This window comes from Palaemon carinicauda, chromosome 5, assembly GCF_036898095.1.
Source record: "Palaemon carinicauda isolate YSFRI2023 chromosome 5, ASM3689809v2, whole genome shotgun sequence".
Taxonomy (NCBI): Eukaryota; Metazoa; Arthropoda; class Malacostraca; order Decapoda; family Palaemonidae; genus Palaemon; species Palaemon carinicauda.
Window position 1 is genome coordinate 105,419,639 of NC_090729.1, and position 24,496 is coordinate 105,444,134.

General features: G+C 36.7%; 1 protein-coding gene across 1 annotated transcript in view; it reads left to right on the top strand.

The window, feature by feature from the left end:
* Positions 1-24,496, top strand: part of LOC137641382 (RING finger protein 17-like) — a 1,982,860-nt gene that overhangs the window by 1,683,360 nt on the left and 275,004 nt on the right. The window lies entirely within an intron of this gene.

The window sequence follows — 24,496 nt, forward strand, 5'->3', positions numbered from 1 at the left end:
ACGAAGCCCTGGACTTGGTGGACTTAGACTTATTAGGAGTCATGGTTTAGGTACAGTAATATGAACATCAGGATCCTTTGAGGGTCCCGGAACCGGTGACACTGACAATGGCAAAGCTGAAGGCTTAAAGGTACGTAGTGGCTTCACCTTGGGTCGTACAGGAACGGAGGCACCTCGAGGAGAAGCCGTGAAAGGAAGGAGTGTGGGGTGAAAGGGGGTCCACCAACTCAACACCACCTACCTGCTCATCCATGGGTTCGTCGTCCAGACCTAGGTAGGGCTCGGCCTCCGTCACTAAAACCTCTTCCTCCGTTAGAATGGTTGCTCTAACCACCTCAATTAACGGGGCCGCTGTCTCCGGTGGAACTGCTGCGGTAGTAGAGCCTGGGAATAGGCGAAAAGCCATGTCTCCATCAAGGAGATAGGGTGCGCCAGACGGCGCATTCCTCCCAAAACCTGACACCCAAGGACGGAGAGTAGCTCTTGCCTCCCGGAGAGATTCATCATCAGCCTGAAAGAGGAGAGGGGATTAATGATGAAGCCAAAACTGATGTAAATATATAAAGAGCAATTAATTCCTCGCAAAGGATATTAACAGGAACAAACTAGAACCAACTTACCTCCTCGCTCAGGAGTAGGGATGACAGCTCATAGCAGAGCACGCATGACTCCGGGAACCATATCGTATAGGGGGCTTGTCCCGGTTCCCGAGAGAAGGATATGGCGCAATGGGCATGGGCCCGGCATAGATCATGGCCCATGGGATCAGTAAAGGCACCGGAGCAGCCCTTGGCAGCGCAGCGGACTTTCTGTAAAAAGAAAGAAGACATGAGTCTGGATGTTCCTTGAGATTCTAGTCAGTGACATATGAATCAGAAAACACTTAAATCTTAATTATGTGTGAGTATGGTAGTAGCTAGCACCTTAATAAATTAAGAAATTATATTAGAAACCAGTAACCACGTAACATGAATCTCTAATCTTCATCGGTATCACATTGTTAACTCCGGTTCTGGACGTCTGCTTGATCTCTGTTTGTAACGGAGATCTGGTAGCAAAGGCCCGTCATCGTGATATCGTGACCGTCTCCGGTACGATAACATTAACCTCAATGAATGTGTTATCTCCAGTGAAGCCAGAGATACGATGAAAAAAGGGGCCGTAACGGTGTAATTGTGATCAAACATGACAAAGGTTCGTGTGTAAAAGGCCTCAGCCGGAGTCTGAGTGCCGGATTTCACCGTTGCACTCCAAATATCTGCTCCGGTACGATAACTAGTTCTCACCCAATGAGTATCCATTATAGCGGAGCATAATTCAAGGCGGAGCTAAGCATAACTCAAGGCGGAGCTAAGGGTGTCGGTATAAAACGACCCCAATTAATGACTCATACACTTAACGTACCTATTAATAGTGTTAGCTATATTAACAGTAACCACATCAATAAAACATGTATAACATTAAACGTACTATCATCAACTCTGATAATAAGAGGAGGCCTGAATAACTCGTGATCGTATAAAAACGGAGAACGGGAAATTCACCTCTCTTACTCGAGCTAATAAAGAAAACGAGAGAAGGGATAACTCATATCTGTAGAACAGGAAACGAGCACTCTATGCTCACGCTCTCAAGGTTACATAATAAAAAAACTAACATCACACAAAAATATAAGAAAATTAATAAAATTGATTGCTTTTTTCTTAGTAATTGTAATAACCAAGAACGAAGAATAACGACAACGTAACAAATAAACAAGGATATGGTCTAAATCGAGCCTTCCTGAGGCGAGTACAAACTAACAGACTAAATCGCTAATCTTTAAAACGCTATTCTTTAAACCGCTATTCTTTAAATCGCTATTCTTCGTAGGTCCAAATTGGACTTGCAAGCAAATAAATACCATAGTAAAAACTAATGATAATTAATGATAACATAAAAGGCCATAAAACGTAAGTGATATAACCTAGATGACAGAGTACCAGATGGGCAAAAATAACTAGAAAATTTACTGAAGCGAACATAACCCAAAATGGCTGCCGATATCTCGGCAGGACAATCGCTTCCAAAACTAAAAACCACCATATTGGAAACAGAACAAATGCCCGGTACTGCCATAAGCTGCCAAAACAAACTATGGTACTTAACATTGGTAAGGGTGAAGTAGCAACTTCAGTCATGTTGAAATAACGAGAAACTCTTCAAAAAAACACTGTGCCCAAACAACTCTACTTGCTCGCAAGTCCAAAAACAGAAGGATGTCCTAGAGGGCGTGCGTGGTAGGTGTCGGTGGGGTAGTTCAACTATGTTCTCTAGGGCCTGTCACGGCCCTCCCCATTGATGAAGGGATTATCTAAATGGAAGACAACCTGTAAATAGTGGTTTTTCGCACGCCTTTGTTTAATACACGACACCTACAAGGTGTTCGCGCGAGGGTTGTAACCTCTGCATTCCATGCTTTTATCTTTCTCTAGTATATTTGGAAGATTTATATTAGGAAAGGTACAAAGAAGGACCTTTCTCACCGGCCGTCACAGGCCGCCCCAGAAATATCCTTATATGGTTTGCAATTTGCCTGATTTCCATAAGTCCCTACCTGTCATAAACACTTTAAAACATTACTAAGTATTGGGTCTTTCTGGGTATTATTATTATTATTATTATTATTATTATCATTATTATTATTTTTATTATTACTAGCTAAGCTACGACCCTAATTGGAAAAGCAAGATGCTGTAAGCCCAAGGGCTCCAACAAGGAAAAATAGCCCAGTGATGGAAGGAAATAATGAAATAAACGATATAAGAAGTAATGAACAATTAAAATTAAATATTTAAAAAACACTAACAACATTAAAACAGATATTTCATTTATAAACTATAAAAAGACTTATGTCAGCCTGTTAACATAGAAACATTTGCTGCAAGTTTGAACTTTTGAAGTTCTACTGATTCAACTACCCGGTTAGGAAGATCATTCCACAACTTTGCTATATTGGGTACATCATATACTGAAACTAATATACTGTCATCATACTCTTCTGGTGCTTATCTACTGGAATTCTAGATTAACATCAGCATTACCCATCTTTAATGTAGGACGATATTCTATATCATAATGATATGCAGCTTACATAATTGCGTGTGTTAGTCTTGCAGCTACAAACGTTGGTAAACTTGCTTTTGGACCCAATATTGCTGATAGAGGTTTATAATCTGTAACAAGTGCGAACTTTTCCTCCCATAAAGATATATATGAAATTTCTTAACTCCATACACTAATGCTAAAACTTCTTTTTCTATTTGAGAGTAATTCCTTTCTGCTTTATTCAATACTCTAGAGGCAAATACAATTTTTTTTCCATCTGGCATTACATGAGATAATACTGCACCTAAACCTATGTTCGATGCATCAAATACTAATTTAAGTGGTAAATCCACATGATAATGTACTAGAAATGTAAAATGTTAATTCCTGCTTGATTCTTGCAAAAGATTCCTGATAAACTTTTGCCCAATTCCACTCTACGCCCTTATTCAACAAATTATACAATGAATGTGCAATTGTAGATAAATTCTGAATGAAATTCCCATAAAATGTTATTGAACCTTAAATGATTGTGATTCCTTAACATTTTCTGGTACCAGGTTTGATTGCACTGCTTTGATTTTCTCCTTAGTCTTGTGAATACCTTTGCCGTTAATTACAAAACCTAGGTATTCCACTGAATCAAGTTCTAAAATACATTTGCTCTTATTTACTCTGATATTATTTTCCTTCTAACTTCAGAACTGTCCATAATCTTTCTCTATGTTCTCTTTTATCTTTACCAGGGACTATAATATCATCTATGACAATGAATACTTTAAAAATCTTATCCATAGTTTGTTGCCATATAGCTTGATGACTTGCTACTCCATAAGGCAATATCTTTAGCCTTTACAAACCTCAGAATGTATTTACTGTACATAATTCTTGTGAATTTTCATCCATGGGAAACTGTTGAAATGCTCGTCTAAGATCTAACATAGAAAATACAATGCATCCTGACATAGTTGCAAACATGTCTTACGGATTTGGTAATGGATGTTGAGCAACCTTGAGCTGTGGATTCAACGCTACCTTGTAATTTCCACATATTCTAACCTGACCATTTTCCTTCACAATAGAAACTAATGGTGTAGCCCAGTCTGAGTATGTAACCTTTTCCCATGAACCTTCACTTTCTAACCTTTTGATTTCTGTTTCAATTGCATTTTTCAATGCATCTGGTACTGGTCTTGGAGAAACAATCTAGGAGAACTAGCTGATTTCAAAACTAAAATTGCTTTTGCATTCTTTACTGTACCTACTTTATCTTCAGATGCGTTTTGAAACACTGATAGAATATTATTCACTGACTCTTCATTCTTGTGTTCATCTTATGTACCTGTAACCTTCAAAATACTAGGCCAATCTAGTTTTAAATACTGTAACCAATCCAAACCTAGTAAAGATTGGCCTTTACCTTTAACTACGGTTAATGGCATTCTATCTAACTTCTGTTCTTTATACTGTACTTCTACGTTCAAAGCACCTATTACTTGAATATCAAAACCATTATAACCTTTCAAAACTATTTATACCTTCTAATACCAAATTAGAAATGGTTTTAGCAGTTTTCTTATTCATGATTTATACATCAGCTGCTATGTCAACTTGCATTATAATTGGTTTACCATTTATGATCACTTCTACCAATATATGTTTCTTTGTGTCTTTGTTAACAGAATTAATGCGAAACGCAAACTCAATTTCTGACCTATCCTGATTATCATGAATATTTTCTGCATTATTCTCTTGGCCTATAGTATCAACTTCTGCATTTATTTTCTTTACTTAATGTTTAGGAAATCTACAAACATTTGTAAAATGGTCCCTCTTTCTACAATTCAAGCATGTCTGTCCCATAGAATTATCTATTATAATACTTTGCCTATTTGATGTTTCTAACGCTCTGCCTATAATTAATACCTTTTCTAGCGTTAAGGCTCTAGCGTTAAGGCGGCCGGCCGGCTAATGCCGTTTTTTAAGGACAGGACTTTGACGTTCATACTACCATATAAGGTGACTTAGGACATCTCCAAATTGCATAGGATTTTTGCCTCTGACCTTCGGTTTTGAGACACCTGGGCAATCTATCCTGAAAATGAGTGTTTTTCAAATTTATCTCCTCTCTTGATAATTAATATTAAGACCTGGGATTACTACCATATATACAGTAGACCTGATATAGACCTCCAATCAAATGAGTTTTTTTTTCTAAAAGTATTTTTTTTTGCTAGATATGAATATATTTATTATGTTAAAAGAATAAACCCTAAAAATCAGAGGAAAAAATTAAGAAAAAACAAATATGAAACAAAAATTGGAAAAAAAAATAAACAACATTTTATTGTTTTCTAGTGTTTTACTAAGTTAAATACCAAATTTTAATGCTATATCTTTAAAACTATGGGAGAAGATAGAATTTGAAGGTCAATAAGTATAGTTTTGAGAAAGTCGGTGAAAGTTTCTTTGTATTTTTACAAAGACAATATTAATAAATCATGATTATTATGAATTTTATGTTCCTTTTTGGATATTAATAAACGAAAACAAAGTTATTTATCATGATTTAATCATAAATGAAGTGCTCAATATCTTGCTTCTTTAGGCAAGACGGTCACTCCTTTATCACTCTCCTTCACTAACTCCACTAATTTCGTCGATATTACACACTTCTAAACTCTTATTAGAGCAAAATTTCTTCTTCCTTATGTTAGCGAGATGTTGAAATTGTCTTCACCCATTTGGCATGATGAAATTCTTGCCGAAATTGAGAAAAAAACGTAAAAACGAGTGAATGTCAGATGTCAAACTCACGGGTAGTCTCCATGAGGTTTGTGCTAGGACTGAAGGCCAAAGGGTGTTACTGTGTAATATATCGTCCTGTGACTAATGGAATGTACACAGATGACATTGCTCACAATTTGTTTTATATTTAAATGTAATAGTTATCAAATTTACGATAACGGAAGAAATACTCCATTTTCTTGTAGGGAACAATGTTTTTAGTTTATTGAGTTACTTTTACTAATTATCCTGTAACTATGAAAGTAAGAGGAATTTTGACAAAATATTCTTTTAACGCATTCTCCATTGCCATATGAAGCTCTTTGCATTTTTTCAGGATTTTGTGCTTTTCTTCCTATACCCCCATATTGGACGGGCCCCTTAAGACTTTATTTTGCAGTATTTTTTTCTTAGCTCTTGTGATGCGTAATGGGCAATAACTTGATTTATGATAACATTTTCGAACTATAAATTCACACGAAACAGCTAAATTCTTAAGTCTAGTCACAAATGCATCTAAACTTTAATTTTCTCTCTGATATGCCTGTGCTGTAAATTGATACCTTTAAAAAAATGTATTGACCTTAGGAGCAAAATATGTGGTAAGAGCCTTAATTGCAGCACTACTTGTATCATCAGTAGGTTGCAGTCTTAAGTACTCTCCGAACCTCATTACCGGCTATGTGAAGTAATAACACCTTCTTTTGTGTGTCTGTCATACTACCTAATGCTTCCAAATATACCTTAAATTCTTCACACCATTGTTGTCATCGTGGTGCAACATAATTTATTTCAGCAACAATGCTGAAACGTTTAGGATGTTTGATATCCAGAGGCATTTTGAATTCTTACCTTGATTAGGTTGTAATGAAATCTACAAAATTAACTTGTAACTCTCTAAACAAAGTTAATCCTCACATAGTTCCGTAACTTCCTAAACAAAGTTAATTCTAATCTAGTTCCTATGTTAATTGCACTGTGTGTGTTTATGCAACCAATTTTAGTAGTTCTACACCTTTTGTTTTTATGTTTAACTAACTCTAGCTTACGGTAAATATTTACCTTGGCGCCATGCCTCCTGGTAACAAATTTTAATCCCACTATACCTGGTCCTAACAAATGTTTGTCGTCGGTCTTTCTTGACACCAAACTTTAATATAGCATAGGGTTGTGCTTTCCTCTGGTTGGTTGTAGTTTGCTACATGAGGTTATATTCGTCTAGTTGGGTCTTCTGCTGCTGCTCTGTTTTTCGCGCGAATTGGTTCCCTCTAGATCGTCTCCAAAATGTGACGTATGTACGACATAATTACTTGCTATCAGCTTGCTCACCTGGAATTTTATCCATACATTAGTGATGTTCTCTATCTCATTTGATGTCAGTAAAATATGAGTTATGCACTACATCATAATTATTTGATATCGGCTCACTCACCTGGAATTATATTCATACATTACTGTTGTTTATTCCATTCGACATCACCGAATCTTCTTTGGTGGGGTTGAATGATAGTATGTCTTGTTAAAATACATTTAATGCTTAAAGAAGAATCACATCCTATCTTTGAGACAGTTAATAGATGATTAAATCCTTCATAACATACGCTATTATATTTATACTTAACGTCTTAACATGCTCTATCAATGCAATACTGTGCAACATTACTCTTAATACATGTAGCACGTATGGTATTACAGTACAAATGCAGAACAGATTTGGCATATGAAGCTTCATTTGCTGTGGATAATGGGGGAGGGTGGGCTGTGACACCCTAGCAGTACCAACTAAACTTGGCTGAATCGCTCGTCAGGCTATGATGTACAAAGAGAAGAAAATACCCTTTTATTTTTTTTATGTCGGCTACCTTACAAAATTGAGGAAGTGCCATGGTAGAACGATACTTTATTTTTTCTTTACTTGCTTCCATTTCTTCATTGCTTAACTAAACTCATCAGATTATTCTCTTATTACTGGAGTGTCCTTTAAAAAAAAAAAAATTTTCTCTGTCTTTCCTTAGATCTAGACAAATGTTGCTCCTCACCATTCTATGGTTGCTTAACTTTAACTTGTTCAATACTGTTACATCTTTAACTAAGTTAACTTTTCCATTGAGAATAGAATTTAATTTCTCATTTTTCCATATATACACTATGTATATATATAATATATATATAATATATATATATATATATATATATATATAATATATATATATATATATATATACATACATATATATATATATATATATATATATATATATATATATATATATTTCATTCATTCATTCATTCATGTATGTATGTATTTTATTTATTTTATTTATTCACAGGGTAATGTGATAATCAGATGCAAAAGAATCAGAAGGAAAATATTGTTGACTTGTCAAAGAAATGGTTAGATCAAAATAGGAAGTGTACCTTTGGGTACTGTCTAGATTTCTCCATGTCATCGAGTGCAGTAATTAGTTAGGAAATTCTGAAAGCATTGTATAATTTTGAAAAATTCATTGATATTTTCGAAGCAGTAAATATGATTAAGTGCATTATACTCAGCAATATAAAAAAACAAGGGTTGCAAATTAACCGAAATTATTCAAGAAAGCCATTGGTGAGATAAAGGAAGTTGTAAATATGAAAAAAGGGAAAACTTCTTGATTGATGAAAACACATATAATGGATTTTGACAAAAAAATCCATTTTTGGGTGAGATAGCCATGTCGTCCTGATGGAAGTTCCTCAAAGGCAGCTTTCTACTTGGCATATTTATGAGAGTGATATACCAGAGAATTTTACCGAAGAAGTATCACAGGGTTCTATCCCCTGGAGCGAATATCTTGAGATGTCGTGTATGAAACATGTCTCAAAGGATATGGATTGGATTGGGTATGTGAGTGAAAGAGCCGTTACAACTCCGATCCAAGTGTGTTACTGTAAACATGTTCCCGGGTTCGCCATTCCAGTAGCAGCGATTGCATGATACGAGGCCTCACACTGAGAATTGGGAGGGAATGAAAAGTAACGGGCTGGTCTATCAGGACGACACGGCTATCTCAACCAATAATAGTTTTTTCCAATGTCAAGATCTTGGTATTATTATCAGCAATGATTTTAAGTTCGCCAAATTGAGTATAAAAGCTGAAAAGAAAGTACAAAAACTAATAGGTTACATAAAGAACAAATCAAATACCGAAAGACACTACTACAGCTGTACACCGCTAGGAAGACCCCATCTGGAATAAGGAGTCCAATTCTGGCTTCCAGGTATTCAGAAGGGTATAGATAGACTGAAAGCAGTACAAGCTAAAGTCACCAAACTAGTTCTAACAATAAGGCAATTTGGATATAGATGGAGGATGGAACGTTTGAACTTATTTGATCTACAAACTCGACGACTAAGGGGACAGTTAATAGAGGCATTCAAAATTCTTAATGGAATAACAAATAATAACAATTTATTCATGCTTTGTACAAATCAGTCCAGAGGTAACGGATACAAACTGGAATATGAAAGATACAACACCACTAAATGTGGCAATTTCTTTACATACAAAATAGAAAATACTTGGTATAGATTTCCAGCGAATGCAGTAAACAGTAACACGGTAAACGAGTTCAAGAATTAAGTTGACAAGATCATAAGAACTCCCTAAATGCTTAAACTAAATCGCTCTACCAAAGAGCAAATGGAGTGTCTGCGTGGACTAAAATGTCGTTGAGACATCCAAAATCATTGTAACTCCTTGTAAGTCTCTCTCTCTCTCTCTCTCTCTCTCTCTCTCTCTCTCTCTCTCTCTCTCTCTCTCTCTCTCTCTCTCTCTGTCTGTATGTCTCTTTATGAAAAATATTAAGATTCTGAAATTGGCTTATTAATTGATTATCGTGTGCTTGAATAATTTTCTATGATAATTGTTTTTTCAATGAAGAAAGATAAGGATATTAGAATTTATTTAGAATTCACAATAGTCAGTAACTTTCTTATTTGTTAACATAAAGAAAAAAAAAATTCTTTGAGAATAAATCTTTTGATAATTACCGTCATTTGATTATATACAATTTTATATTATAGTAAAGTCATTTTAATATGTTATTTTTACGTACCAGATAAATTAGAAAATAAAAATGAATTACTTTCCCTCTCAACCAGTTCCTTTAGCTTGTAAAGTGGTCAGAGCTATCATCTCTTTTTTGGTTTTTTCATTCTGACCACAGAAACTTCTCAACAAATTGAAGAGGAAAGAAAATTAGAGCGGGAAATTTTTCATGTTCTTATCTTGTACTGTGTTAAAATATAATTATATATTTTTTTTCCTTAAGAATTAAGAGATAGATAAAACAAACAAATCGAAGTCTGTTTTGAGGGGAAGTTGCTGGAAGCTATTATTAGAACGAAGTGATTCTCTGAACAATGTGTTTCTTATACAGTACATTTGTTTAATAAAGGCATTAAATATTGTGGATTACGAAGTCTTTTTTTTTCATTTTAGTTATCAACTAAAATGCTTGTAATTTGATATGTAGGAAGGTATAAAATACTATTAAAAGGAAAGTTGAAAGTAAGTAGATAAAACCGATGAAAAGAAGGAAAATATTTTGAAGTGATAATAAATTAAAATTAATGTAAAGAGATAGTGTTAATTTATGTACTTGTAACCTAAGGATTTTTACTGTAAGAGAGTGAGTTCATGATTGCCTAGACAAGCTCTAGACTGTCTCCAGACAGGAATTCCTACAGTTCATGTTTGCTACACTACTGAAATGTGTGTATAATGTACACCTCACGTTCAATGAACGCAATCCTTAAGGTGTAGTATGCCACAGATTTTACTGCATAGAACTGATGTTTTAAAGTCATTTTTTGTTATCTTATTTTTTTCACTTGTGATAGAATAAATATATGTTCATTGAAAAAGAACCACTAATAGTTTATTTACAGTATTGTACTTGTATATTAAACCGTAAGCTATTGCTTAAAACATGGCATTCAGTTTCATCGGCTGAATGACTATAGCGCACAACATTACCGGATTCTATAAAAAATTCATGATTTTTTAAAAATATAATTTTGCTTCATTAAAGCCTTTCTGTTCTTTGTTTTAAATTTTTGGTGCATTTCAACCCTCAAGTATTAGTGACTTTTTTACTCTACATTAAGAGCGAATTTGTTGGTTACAAACTAGTGTTTTGATGTTACTTATAGAAAGCATGGTGTATTGATGACTTTCATGTTATAAGTTGTCTTACCTTTTACTGAAGCTGCGTTAATAATGTACTATTACTTCTGACTTTAGTTTGAATTACAATACCGTGGTAGAAGCCACACAAAAACAATGTAGGGCAGTACAGTTGGTTACTTAGGGTATTAGTCAACAGTGCTTAGACAGTGGTATGTGTTTTGGGGGTTTATGAATTTTCAATATTTGCTGGTATCTGTTACCTAAACTCCGCAAATAGGGAGGACTGACTATATTTATATTTGTACAATATATATATATATATATATATATATATATATATATATATATATATATATATATATATATATACACACACACACACACACATATATATATATACGGGGGATCTTTGGGTTACGACGGTCCTGACTTACGCTGTTTCGTGGTTACGAACGCGCCCCCATAAAAATATAAAAAATAATATTAAGCTTCGTTCCGTCTTTCAGCGTTAGCGTCGTAAGCGACGTAAATAATTGCGAACTAGTTTCTAGCGCGCAGCGGATGAATACACTTTGTGGTGGTTGCAGGCAAGGAAGACGGCATTCCCCAGTCCCAGTTGTACGCCATTTTGGTTGTGTTGGTCTGTTCTCTCTCGTTTTTTTAACGTTTTGCCCTTCGTTATGGCTCCTAAGCGTAAGGCAGATTCTTCTGATGGTATTGCGTCTAAGAAAAGAAAGGCTATCACCATGGAAGTGAAATTTGATATTATTAAGCAGTCTAAAAATGGTGAAACGCCAACGAACATTGGCCGAGCGCTTTTCCTTAGTCATTCGACCGTGGCTATTATTCTTAGGGACAAAGAGCACATCGTTGAACATGTGAAAGGATCTGTTCCTATGAAATCAACAGTGATAACCAAGCAGCGTAGTGGTTTAATTATTGAAATAGAAAGATTATTAGTGCCTTGGTTGGAAGATCAAAAGCAACGGGGTATTCCAGTGAGCCTAATGGTGATTCAGGAAAAGGCTAAAAGGTTGTTTGAAGCGTTGAAAGAAGAAAGGGGGGAAGAAAGTGAAAGTGAAGAGTTTTTGGCTAGCAGGGGTTGGTTTATGCTATTTAAGGCTCGGGCCAATTATCATAATCTTAAAGTGCAAGGTGAAGCTGCTAGTGGTGATGAGAAAGCAGCAAGTGAATTTCCTATAGCTTTAGCTGAGATAATTAGGGAGGGGGTTATTCTGCTTATCAAGTGTTCAATGTGGATGAGGCAGGTTTATTTTGGAAGCATATGCCTAACCGCACGTACATAGCAAAGGAGGAGAAGTAAGGACCGGATCATAAAGCCAGCAAGGAGAGGCCAACCTTGCTTCTTGGGGGAAATGCTGCTGGCGACTTCAAACTGAAGCCCTTGCTGGTGTATCAGGCTGAAAATCCAAGGGCACTTTAGGGCACTTGGAAAAGTCAACTCCCAGTCATTTGGAAGGCAAATAAGAAGGCATGGGTGACACTTGCAGTGTTTGAGGACTGGTTTATTAACCATTTTGTGCCAAGTGTGGAGCGGTATTGCACCCAAAAGGGTATCCCCTTTAAGGTGTTGCTAGTGCTGGGATTACTTTCCCACTGGACCTCGGTGCCCAACTGTTGATCCAACTAAATTAGTCAGCACTTTCTCTCCGTTCTTTTGATTACTTCTTTTATTCTCCCATCTCTTCCTCTTGGGCATGAACTTGTTGACGACTTTGGCTTGTATGACTTTGGTTTTGACTACTTCTTTGGATTTGGCACAGGGTGGGATGGATGTCATACCATCTCAACTTGTACAAATGTAGATGCCATCACCCTCTGGCAGGCCCCATTGGGTGCAGACCAAGTCTGTTAAGAGTCGGGCTCCAGTGATCCGGTTTTAAGTCGCCCATATTTGCGGGTAATGGGTGACGCCAGGCATTGGAGTCGTCGGTGGGAGGGGCTAACTACCCCCACTGACCAGTGTACGCCCACCTTAAGAGAGGCAGCCCCTCTCTAATAGAGGACTGGTCCCCGCTGAAGCCTCTTCTCGTGTTGGGCCACATGGGATGGGAGGACTGACATCCTCCCATAAGAGGTGGATAACCCGGCTTGCTTCTACTTGAAAAACTAACCCCTCTGTTGACGACCTGGAAACTCTAAAGGACCATTCTACTAATGTTAAAAAACAAAGTAATTTGGATGACATGGAGAATTTGCGAATCCTTCATGTCACTCAGAATCCCATAGAAACCAATTATGATGTGCTGTATGAATTATTTCAATGTTATGGTCACATCACGGAAATTAGAATGAGGCTTGAAGGTGACAAATGGGATTCATGGATATCATTTGATAACCATGATATCATGAATCTTAAAATCAATAATTTGAATTTCAAGGGTGCTCTTTGCGATCGGGTACCTAAGAAGCTAGATGTATACAAACCTGCAGATTGAATTGACAAAGGTATAGAGGTAGTTGTACCCTCCCAGAGAAAGCCAAAACCACCAAAGTGGCTTGTTGCTCAAATAAAAGGGAGTACTGGAAATTATTTCAAGATATGTAATTTGCTTCAAAAGAAAATAGGTACCATCGCACCAGGAGATGTATCTCGGTTTGGAAAGAACAGTTTCCTAATAAGTGCCAAATCAGAAACTCAATCTGTTATACTTTGCAATTTAGATGCAGAGAACGATGACATAAAGCTGGATGTGAAACCCCATCTAAACTTCAGTTTTGGAAGGGGAGTAGTTTTTAATAGACACTTATATGAGTTTACAGAAGAGGAGATATTGACCATGTGTCCTTTAACTGTGTGGAAAGTGCATAAAGTCCCTGGAACGTCAATGATTATCCTGACTTTCCAGGATGCTGAAGTGCCTTTCCACATTTACATAGAAAATGAATGAATTAAAGTTCAAACTTTTAAGCAGGAGCCGCTGCAATGTTTTAATTGCCTTAGATATGGGCATCCATCTAAAGTTTGCAAGAATGATAAAATAAGTAGTACCTACTCCAATGTTTACCATGGAAAATGTACACTAGAGACCAATTGTATAAACTGCAAGTTGAATCATAAATCTAATGATAGGAACTGCCAGCAATATAAGTTGGAAGAGGCTGCTCTCAATAAATCCAGTATCGAACACATAAGTGTGGGGCATGCCAAGAGACTATTGAGTAAATCAGTAAGTTATGCAAAGGTATTAAAATCAGGAGAAAAAATGAGACAGGAGACATCCAACCCACCTAATACTACCTTTATTCCCCAGAAAAGAAATTTGCCATCTTCTGATAGAATTCTAGAGGATAAGGCAAGAATATCGCGTAAGGCTTTGCTCATCTCTAGTAAACCTTTGTCCCCCACTACAAAGGATAATACTAACCTATCTCAGGCTATATCTTTGCCTGATTTGATGGAGGTTCGTCATAAAACAGAGTTATCAGGTGCACCTGTAGTGGGTAAAACATCAAACCTAATAAATCACCACCTGTCAATGGGAGAAGAGAGAGAGAGATCTCCATCTCTCTCACCCCCATCCATTAAAAACACCAAAGTTATGACATCAAATAGATATGATGTTCTGCCTGTTGATATTTCAGATCAACAGGAAAACTTCTGGAATCAATCAAAAATTCAAGTTGAGGTCCACCATCCCCCACAAGAATTAGGTAAGAACAACACTGAAAAGGCTAATATAAAACCTAACTTATCATGACCCAAACTTAAGAAACCTACAGAAAATATTGTCAAATCAAAAACTGTCAATGGGAAGACCTCATCAAAGATGTCTTCCCGAAAATAATACATAGTTTTTTCATCCATTTTGCAATGGAATTGTCAGGGTTTAAGGGCCAAATATGAAGAACTTAAGCTCTTAATTCATGAGCATTCCCCCATAATTGTATGTCTACAGGAGATCAAGCTTGATGCTAATACCTCTTGTCCTCGCGAATATATTAGTTATAGGACACCTTCTGATCACGGAGTAGGGAGCCATGGCGGAAGTGTCACATACGTTCGTCGAGATGTTTCCCAACTACCTTTATCTGTCCGTACACTTCTGCAGGCAGTTGTTGCACAGATTGATATAGGGAGAAAATACACAATCTGTTCGCTGTACTTGCCTCCAAATGATAACATATCGTATGATGATTTAGTAGAGGTGATTCAACAGCTCCCTCAACCTTTTCTTTTACTTGGAGATTTGAATGGTAGACATCCTTTGTGGGGTGATGTTTTAGCAAACACCAGGGGCAATATTATATCATCAATTGTGGAAAACGAGGATGTAGGACTCCTTAATACAGGAGAGCCCACACACTTCCATGTTCAGACAGGTACCTTGTCATGCATTGACCTTTCAATTGCAAGCTCTAACTGCCTCCTTGATTTTGATTGGAGGTCATTAGATGATTGGCATACTAGTGATCATGCACCAATCATTGTAAACATCAATAAGGGTCTGCCTTTACAAAGATCTCCACGATGGAATCTTGATAAGGCGGACTGGGATAGACTTTGTGAGCTAAGTGAAATTGAAGGAAAGGCAGAACAGTTTGAAAATATTGATGATGCCATAGACTTTCTGAATGGAACCCTTCATACAGCAGGAGTCAATTCAATTCCCAAAACAACAGGGTTATTCAAACGACTATCAGTCCCTTGGTGGTCTTCAGAACTAACTGCCCTGCACAGAGCCACAAGATGGTCTTTAACTCGACTGCTCAGACACTGAACTGAGGGCAATTTGATTATATAGAAGAAAAGTAGAGTACAGTTCCGTCGTGCCATGAAGGAAGCTAGGCGCCAGTCATGGGTGTCATTTGTTTCCTCCATTAACAGTAGAACACCACCATCTGCTGTGTGGAGGAAAATAAAAAAGATTGCCAGCAAATTTACCCTGAACCCACCACCAGTGTTGAAGGTGAACGGTCAGTATGTGACTGAAGCAAATGATATCAGCAATGCCCTGGCTGAACATTTTTCAAATGTTTTGTGCAAGTGTGAAGGAGCTCCTGGTCACCAGTATAGGAGCAACGAGGAAAAGAACATTTTAAATTTTGTAACAAGAAGGGAAGAGTCATATAATTCTCCTTTTACTGAAAGAGAATTTGATTCCGCTCTTACTAATTGTAACAATACAGCCCCATGGACCCAATGGGTTTCCATATGCAATGATTGAGCATGTACATTTTAATTCAAAGTTATTTATTTTAAGCATTATTAATAGAATATGGCATGATCATAGTTATCCAAGTGTTTGGGAACTAGCCATTATTTTAGCCTTTTTAAAACCCGGTAAGGACAAGTTTTTAGCAGCACAATACTGACCTATTACATTGACATCCTGTTTATGTAAAATCATGGAGAAGATGGTCAATGCAAGACTGATTTGGTATGTTGAAAAGAAGGGTATTTTATCACTGATTCAATGTGGATTCAGAAAAATGCACTCAACGACTGATGTGTTGATACGACTTGAGTCCTCTATTTGTGAAGCGTTTGCTTCCAAACAGCACCATGTGACAGTCTTTTTTTACCTTGAAAAGGCATATGATACCACATGGAGATACGGTATACTTAAAACAATTCATGAATTAGGATTAAAAGGAGAACTACCACTATTTATTTCGTCATTTCTTTCACATAGAGTTTTTCAAGTGAGAGTCGGGGAGACTCTATCAGCGAGTGAACATCAGGAAGGAGGAGTTCCTCAGGGTAGTGTGCTGAGTGTAACGCTGTTTGCACTAGCAATTAATGGGTTATCCTCAGTCATTCCCGGGGATGTTCTCTCAACATTATTTGTGGATGATCTCTCAATATCATTTGCTGGAGCTAGAATGGCAATGGTTGAGAGAAAAATACAACTCTCTATTGACAAAATTATCCAGTGGGCCGATATGAATGGATTTAAGTTTTCGACAAGTAAAACTACTATTGTCCATTTCTGTTGTATCTGGGGAGTACATCCAGACCCGGATATATACATTAAAGGTCAACGTATCCCATGTGTAAGTTAAGCTAAATTTTTAGGTTTGATATTTGATTGTAAGCTTACGTCGGTGTCTCGCTTAAAAGCGTTAAAAGCTAAATGTCTTGAGGCTCTGAATCTTTTAAAAGTATTGTCCCATACATCATGGGGGGCAGACAGCAATACTATTTTGAAATTATACAAGGCCTTGATTTTTTCAAAAATTAGTTATGGATGTGAAATATACTCTTCAGCCACCCCAAGTCAATTAAAGATGTTAGATTCAATACATCATGGTGGTATTAGATTGTCCACAGGAGCATTTAGAACAAGGATTCTTAAACTGGGGGGGTGCCAGGAGGTTCCAAGGGGGGCGCAAGCAGGGCTGCTAGATGGTGCCTTTTTTTTATAACATTAATTGCAAAATAGTCAAAACATTATCACTGCTTCCATATGTTTTTTTTAATTATCATCTCAAAACATGCCAAAAACTCAATTGATAAATGCCAAAAGTTATCAAAGTGACACGTGTGGTTAACCCTTAGATGAGAGCGGTCAGATAAATGTTTCCTCAGGAACTGAACTGAACCTTATTGCTCATCTCACCCGCTCTTGTAATAACAAAGGGTTGCAGTAGTCTGGCTTAGTCTGTCAAACGAAATACTGAGGACTTTCAAGTCCTGCATAATATATTTGAACTATTATCAAGTACTGGTAATTACTACATTACTTTTAATGTATTTAGTGTAGTTCTGATTTAGAAGTATTTTCTTATTTTTTGGGTGTGTGTGTTTACTGTATGTTCATTCATTCCTTTGTAGCTGTTTTACTCTTTTAGATAAGTTATGTGCAGTATCAAAAATCTAAATGTGTGTGATCCGGTTAAGCCGGAGATTCGATAAAAAGGACCGTAATAATGAAAGGTGATTATTCATGAAAAGGGGTTCGTACCCTGGTTCTGATCGTCTGATTGATCTCTGCTTGTACCGGAGATCCGGTAACAAAGGTCCGTCACCGTGAAATCGTGACCCTTACCGGTACGATAACATTCCTCCATACTGAATGCCTGTGTTATCTCCAGTGAAGCCGGAGATTCGATGAAAAAAGGGCCGTTATAATGTAATTGTGATCAATCATGACAAAGGTTCGTGTGCAAAAGGCCTCAGCCGGAGTCTGAGTGGCGGATTTCACCGTTGCACTCCAATTATCTGACTAGTTCTCACCCAATGTGTATCCATTATAGCGGAGTATAACTCAAGGCGGAGCTAAGGGTGTCGTCATAAAGCGACCCCAAATAATGACTCATACACTAACGTAACCTATTAATAATGCTAGCTCTATTAACAGTAACCACATCAATAAATCGTGAATATCATTAAACGTAATATCATCCACTCGGAGAATAAGAGAAGGCAGGAAATAACTCGTGATCGTATAAAACGGAAAACGGGAAATCCACCTCCTTTACTCGAGCTTAATAAAGAAAACGAGAGAAGGGGTAACTCGTTTCTGTAGAAACAGAATACGAGCACTCTATGCTCACGCTCTCAAGGTTACATAATAAAAACCAAAATTACACAATAATATGATAAGAATAATGATAAAATTGTAATAACCAAGAACGAAGAATAACGACAACGTAACAATTAAACATAAAGATATAGTCTAAATCAAGCACCTTCCTGAGGCGCCTACCTGCCCATGAACATAACTATAACAAAGACTAGATCGATATTCTTCGTCCAAATTGGACTTGCTAGCAAATAAATACCATGGTAAAAAACAATAATAAATAATGATAATAATATTGGTCATAAAACGTAAGTGATATAACCTAGATGACAGAGTACCAGAAGGGCAATATTAACTTGAAAAACTACCGAATCGAACAAAACCAAAATGGCTGCCGATACCGAGGACGGCCAAGCCTCTTCCAAAATTAAAACCCACATTACTGGAACGAGAACAAATGCCCGGTACTGAAAAAACTGTCAAAACAAACTATGGTACTTAACATTGGTAAAGGTGAAGTAGCAACGTCAGTCATGTTGAATTAACGACAATCACTTCCGAATCACACCTAACAAAATAAAACCGACTTAGCGGGCAAGTCCAAAACAGAAGGATGTCCTGGAGAGCGTGAGTAGTAGATGTCGGTAGGGTAGCCCAACTGTATTCTCTAGGGCCTGTCACGGCACTCCCCTTTGATGAAGGGATTATCTAAATGGAAGACAGCCTGTGAATAGTGGTTTACACATGCCCTTGTTAGATATACGACACCAACAGGGTGCTCGCGCGAGGGTTGTAACCTCTGCATTCCATGCTTTTATCTTTCTCTAGTATATTTGGAAGATTTATATTAGAAAAGAAGGACTTTCACCGGCCGTCACAGATCGACCCAGAAATCTAAATGTGTGTAACACGTGAACGAGCAGAAAAATTTTCTCATATCATGGTATGACTTACCAGCTTATGCGAATGTATTGTACGTTATTATTTCACCTGCATAATATATTTGTTTCATTTGATACACCTATAGTTAGGGTATTCATTTATTTGAGGTGTGAAAAGGGGAGTTATAATGAAATTATGCATATGCATTATGCATATAGGCCAGAGTGACCAGATTTTAGAAATTGAAATGCGTGGCATTACACAACACACACACAATATATGTTATATATATATATATATATATATATATATATATATATATATATATATATATATATATATATATGCACATGAATAGCTACGATATATGTAATTATATATGCATTTGGAATCCTCATAAACGTGAAGATGTTAAGAAATTATTGTCCATATGGAAGACTATATTATCATCTAGTTTTGTATATTATATATAGCAACAGTATAAATGTTTATTAAATTTTAGTTATTTCTATATTAAGATTTTTTTTTTTTGGTCTGAATGCTCAATTAAATATTCATTTATTTTGCATGTATGTGAATAACTTCGTAAATTTATTTGAATTTCTAAGTACTTGATTTTGTGAGTCTTATATAGACCTATTTATATGTATGTTTATGTACCGGAACTTGTGTACAAGTGCATATGTGTGACTTAGAAGAATGTAAATATTGGGTACATGTAGTATATGTGTGAATTCATGTGGGTACGCAGTTTGAAGGTTCATTTTAACTACTTATCACATATATAGAAAATTTTTATGCATTTCTGTGTGTGTGGATTTATTTATTTGTTAATATGGATATGCATTGAATTTTATGTGCATATTAAAATGGGTATTGAACTATATGTCGGTTTGTTTTACGTATTTATGCTCATATGTGTGAATCGTTATGAATTGCGTGTATTCTTGAACTTGAAATTCTTATGTACCGGTATGTACACATCTGTGTAAACTGGTATGTATATTAATTGTCAGAAGTTCAGATATGCTATGCTTGCCTTCCATTATGTGATTTTTCATTGTTTTGTTTTTTCTCTCTCTAACATTCCTGCTTCCTCTTCCTCTTTGTTCCTCCCTCCCTCCCTCCCTTCCCCCTTCTCTCTTTTTCTCGTTAACTTTCTTGTTTCCTTTCTCGCTCTTTCATTTATAAAAACAATACATACATACATACGGTTCTCTCTAGTTTGGCAAAAATTACAAGGGTGGGGAGGGGGGGCATGGGATCTATGCTTAATGCAGAAGGGGGGCGCAAGGCAAAAAAGTTTAAGATCCACTGGTTTAGAACTTTGCCTATTACAAGTCTCCTTGTTGATGCTGGAGAATTACCTCTAGACCTTTACCGAAAGTCTTCTGTTGTTCGGTATTGGTTTAGGTTGCAAAGACTCCCTAACTCTTTAGCCTTTCAGACTACAAGCCTTGTAAGACACACATCATACTTTGAGTTGCACCCTAAATCCCCTCAACCTTAGGGCTTCCGGGTGAAACAATTATTAAACACACTGAATATAATTAGAAGTAGGGTACTTCCATTCAAGGTATCATCAACGCTTCCATGGAAATTACCAGAGGTAATTTTTGTAAATATTTTATTGGAGTTAAGAAGAATATGACTGACTTAGAGTCCAGGTCTCTTCTTATGGAACATGCTGCAGAACATAGGGGATTGACTTTTATATATACTGATGGCTCCAAATCTGATCCTGGTGTTGGATTTGGAGTACATAGTAATGATTTTAATTGTAGAGGTGCACTCCCTCTAACAGCTTCCATATTTATTGCCGAACTGTATGGCATACTAACCGCTATTGAGAAAATAGCGTTGGAGAAGGAGGGTAATTTTACCATTTTTAGTGATGCAAGGAGTGTTCTTCAAGCTTTAGAAGTTTTTAATTCTAGTAACACTCTAGTTTTAAAGATTTTAGAATGGGTTTTTATTATTGGTCGGAGAGGTATAATGGTTCAATTTTGTTGGGTTCCAGTACATGTAGGAGTGTCTGGGAATGAGAAGGCAGATTTACTGACAAAGAATGTTGCATCCGAGTTGCTACCAAGAAGGTATCCTATTCCCTTTAATGATTTCCTACCTAACATCAGGAAATTGTTTTGTAATAGTTGGCAGCAGCACTGGGATGGTCTGGAAGGCAATAAGATGAGAGAGATAACAAATGTCATATCTCCTTGGAGATATGAAATGATGCCCCGAAAGTGGGAGACGTCTCTTTGTCGTCTCCGCATTGGTCACACACGGTTGACATACGAGTTTCTGCTGAAGGGCCAACACCAACCGTATTGCGACGACTGTTTGGTACCTTTAACAGTGAGGCATTTGTTGATCGAATGCTCCAATTATAATAAATTAAGAAATAGATATGTGTTTGAGGCTCGAGGTGAGGATGGCAGGTACATCTTGGCCAAGATCTTTGGACATGTGTCGTACAATGCTAGTGGCATTTTTAAATTGATATCAGAAGCAGGTCGTCTTATGCTATTTAACTTTTATAAGATATTTACTTCTAGTGGCATTTTTAAATCGATATCAGAAGCAGGTCTTCTTAATGTTCTAACTTTTAAAAATAACATATTTACTTCTCTTGTTTTAATATATTCTTTTAATCTTTATTTATAATAAATGATATCGGCGTCAATGACCTTCGATGTCAGGATGCCAGAAAACCTCAAATCAATCAATCAATCGTACAACATCCTTGATGCTGTTAAGAACATTGCTGACTCCTGGGAGGAGGTTAAGATGACAAACATGAATGGTGTTTGCAGGAAACTATGTCCTCAATTTGTGAATGATTTCCATGGGTTTGAGGACACAGTTGACTATGTTATCAAGAACATTGTTGCCCTGAGTAAGGAAATCGATCTGGATGTGGAGGTTGATGATGTTACAGAGCTGCTGGAATCTCATGGAGAGGAGTTATCTGCTGGCAACTTGATACAACTGTAGAAGAGGAAGAAAAAGAAACCCCCACCCCAGACCCTAAGGCTTTCGCGAGGCAGGGCTTGTCAAAAGGTTTTGCTGAGATACAGTAAACATTGGGAACTTTCGAGGCACAGGATCCTAACATGGACAGGTTCACTAGGGTTTCCAGAGGCATCATGGACTTACTGTAGTGTTACAAGGAGATCTTGGATGAGAAGAGGATCCTGTGTGTCCAGTCTAACCTGGAGTGGTATTTTAAGAAAGTAGAGAGACCTGCACGATCTACATCAGCTGCCTCTACTACTCCAGATTGCCAGCAACAGAGCCTCCACCTTCTACCTCAGCTGCCTCTATTGCTACAGAGCCTCCACCATCAACCTCAGCTGCCTCTATTGCTTCTCCAGCTTCTCCACCACCTTCTTTAGGTTCTGCCTCACCTCCAGACTCACCTGCCCCAGCTTCTCCAGTACCTTCTGTAGGTTCTGCCTCATCTCCAGACTCACCTGCCCCAGCTTCTCCAGCATCTTCTGCCTCACTCCCAGAGAATTCTGACTCACCTGCCCCAGTTTCTCCAGCATCTTCTGCAGCTTCATCTCCACAATAAACCTTTCTCTCCGTCCCTTGCAACATCCCTTCCAATGTGCAAGCCAACCATAGGATTAAGGTAAGGAATTGTTCTCTTTTTTATTATTTACTTTAATTCATGTGGTAAGGAAATGTTTTCTCTTTATCTAGTACTGTTTTTATGTCATTTGATACATTACATTTTATTATAGTGCAATACTTTACAGTACAGTACAGTACATACAGAATAATCTATTTATGGTGTCCCGACTTACACTGAAATTCGGGTTACACCGCGTCTTAAGAACGGATCAACGTCGTAACCCGAGGACCCCCTGTATATATATATGTATATGTATATATATATATATATATATATATATATATATATATATATATACTGTGTATGTTGGCATATATATATATATATATATATATATATATATATATATATATATATATATATGAATATATATATACACACACTCATATGCAATATATATCATTAAACATAATGCGTGAATGTATAGATATGTGTATATATATATTATATATATATGTATGTGTGTGTATGTATGTATGTATATATTCATATTTATATTTAAACAAATAGCTTGATAATGACTTCACTCACTTTTAAGAAAATATCAAAGTCAAAATCATTTATGATACGTCCTTCTACCTAAGTCAGCATTCAAGTTTATGCTTCTGAAACAAACCAAACTACAGGAAAGACTGTCCAACAGTTCTATTTGTTAATTAGAGTTAACCTAATCTTTTTATGTCGGTTTCCAACCACCGGAAATAAACTCAGGACATAATCATTAAACGAATAAAAAAATCAAATTATTATAAAAATGGGAACTAATGGGCATATTGTTTCTTTTATCACAGTTTATTAAATATTTTGACAATTTTCTACTTTTTTTTGTCACTGAATGAGCTAAATCTTTAATATACTGTGCATTCATTTCTTAAAACCAAAACATCTGCCATAGTATTCTGTTATTTCATGTAGGCCCACTAGTTTTTTTGAATTAGGTCTGGTGAGTTACCAGGCCAATTCAACTTCCAAATATTGTGTTCCTCAAAAACCTTTTTAGCATCATTTGATCGGTAATGGGCTCCATCTTGCCTAGAGACTCGCATATCTTTGTAAGAGGCAAGTTAATTCGCTAAAACATTATCATACAGCTCTCCATTCATTGGTGTACTTGGCGGAAGAAAATATGAATCCCCACTGCTGCCGCATCCAATGAAACAGTTCCACATCATCACATAACCTAAATGTTTTACAGTTTTGTCTGTGTATCTTGAAACATGACAATTTGATTCACGGGGCCTCCTTGTTTTCTTGCCCGATCTATAAACAATGTAACAGGATTCACCACTAAATACAACTCTTTCAAAGTCTTTTTGAATCCAATACCAATATTCTCGGCAAAATATTTTCCCTTTGTTCTCCATAGCCTTAGAAAGGCAATACTTCTTTGCTGCAACACGAGATGGGAGACCAAGGTCTTTTTAAAAGTGATGTGG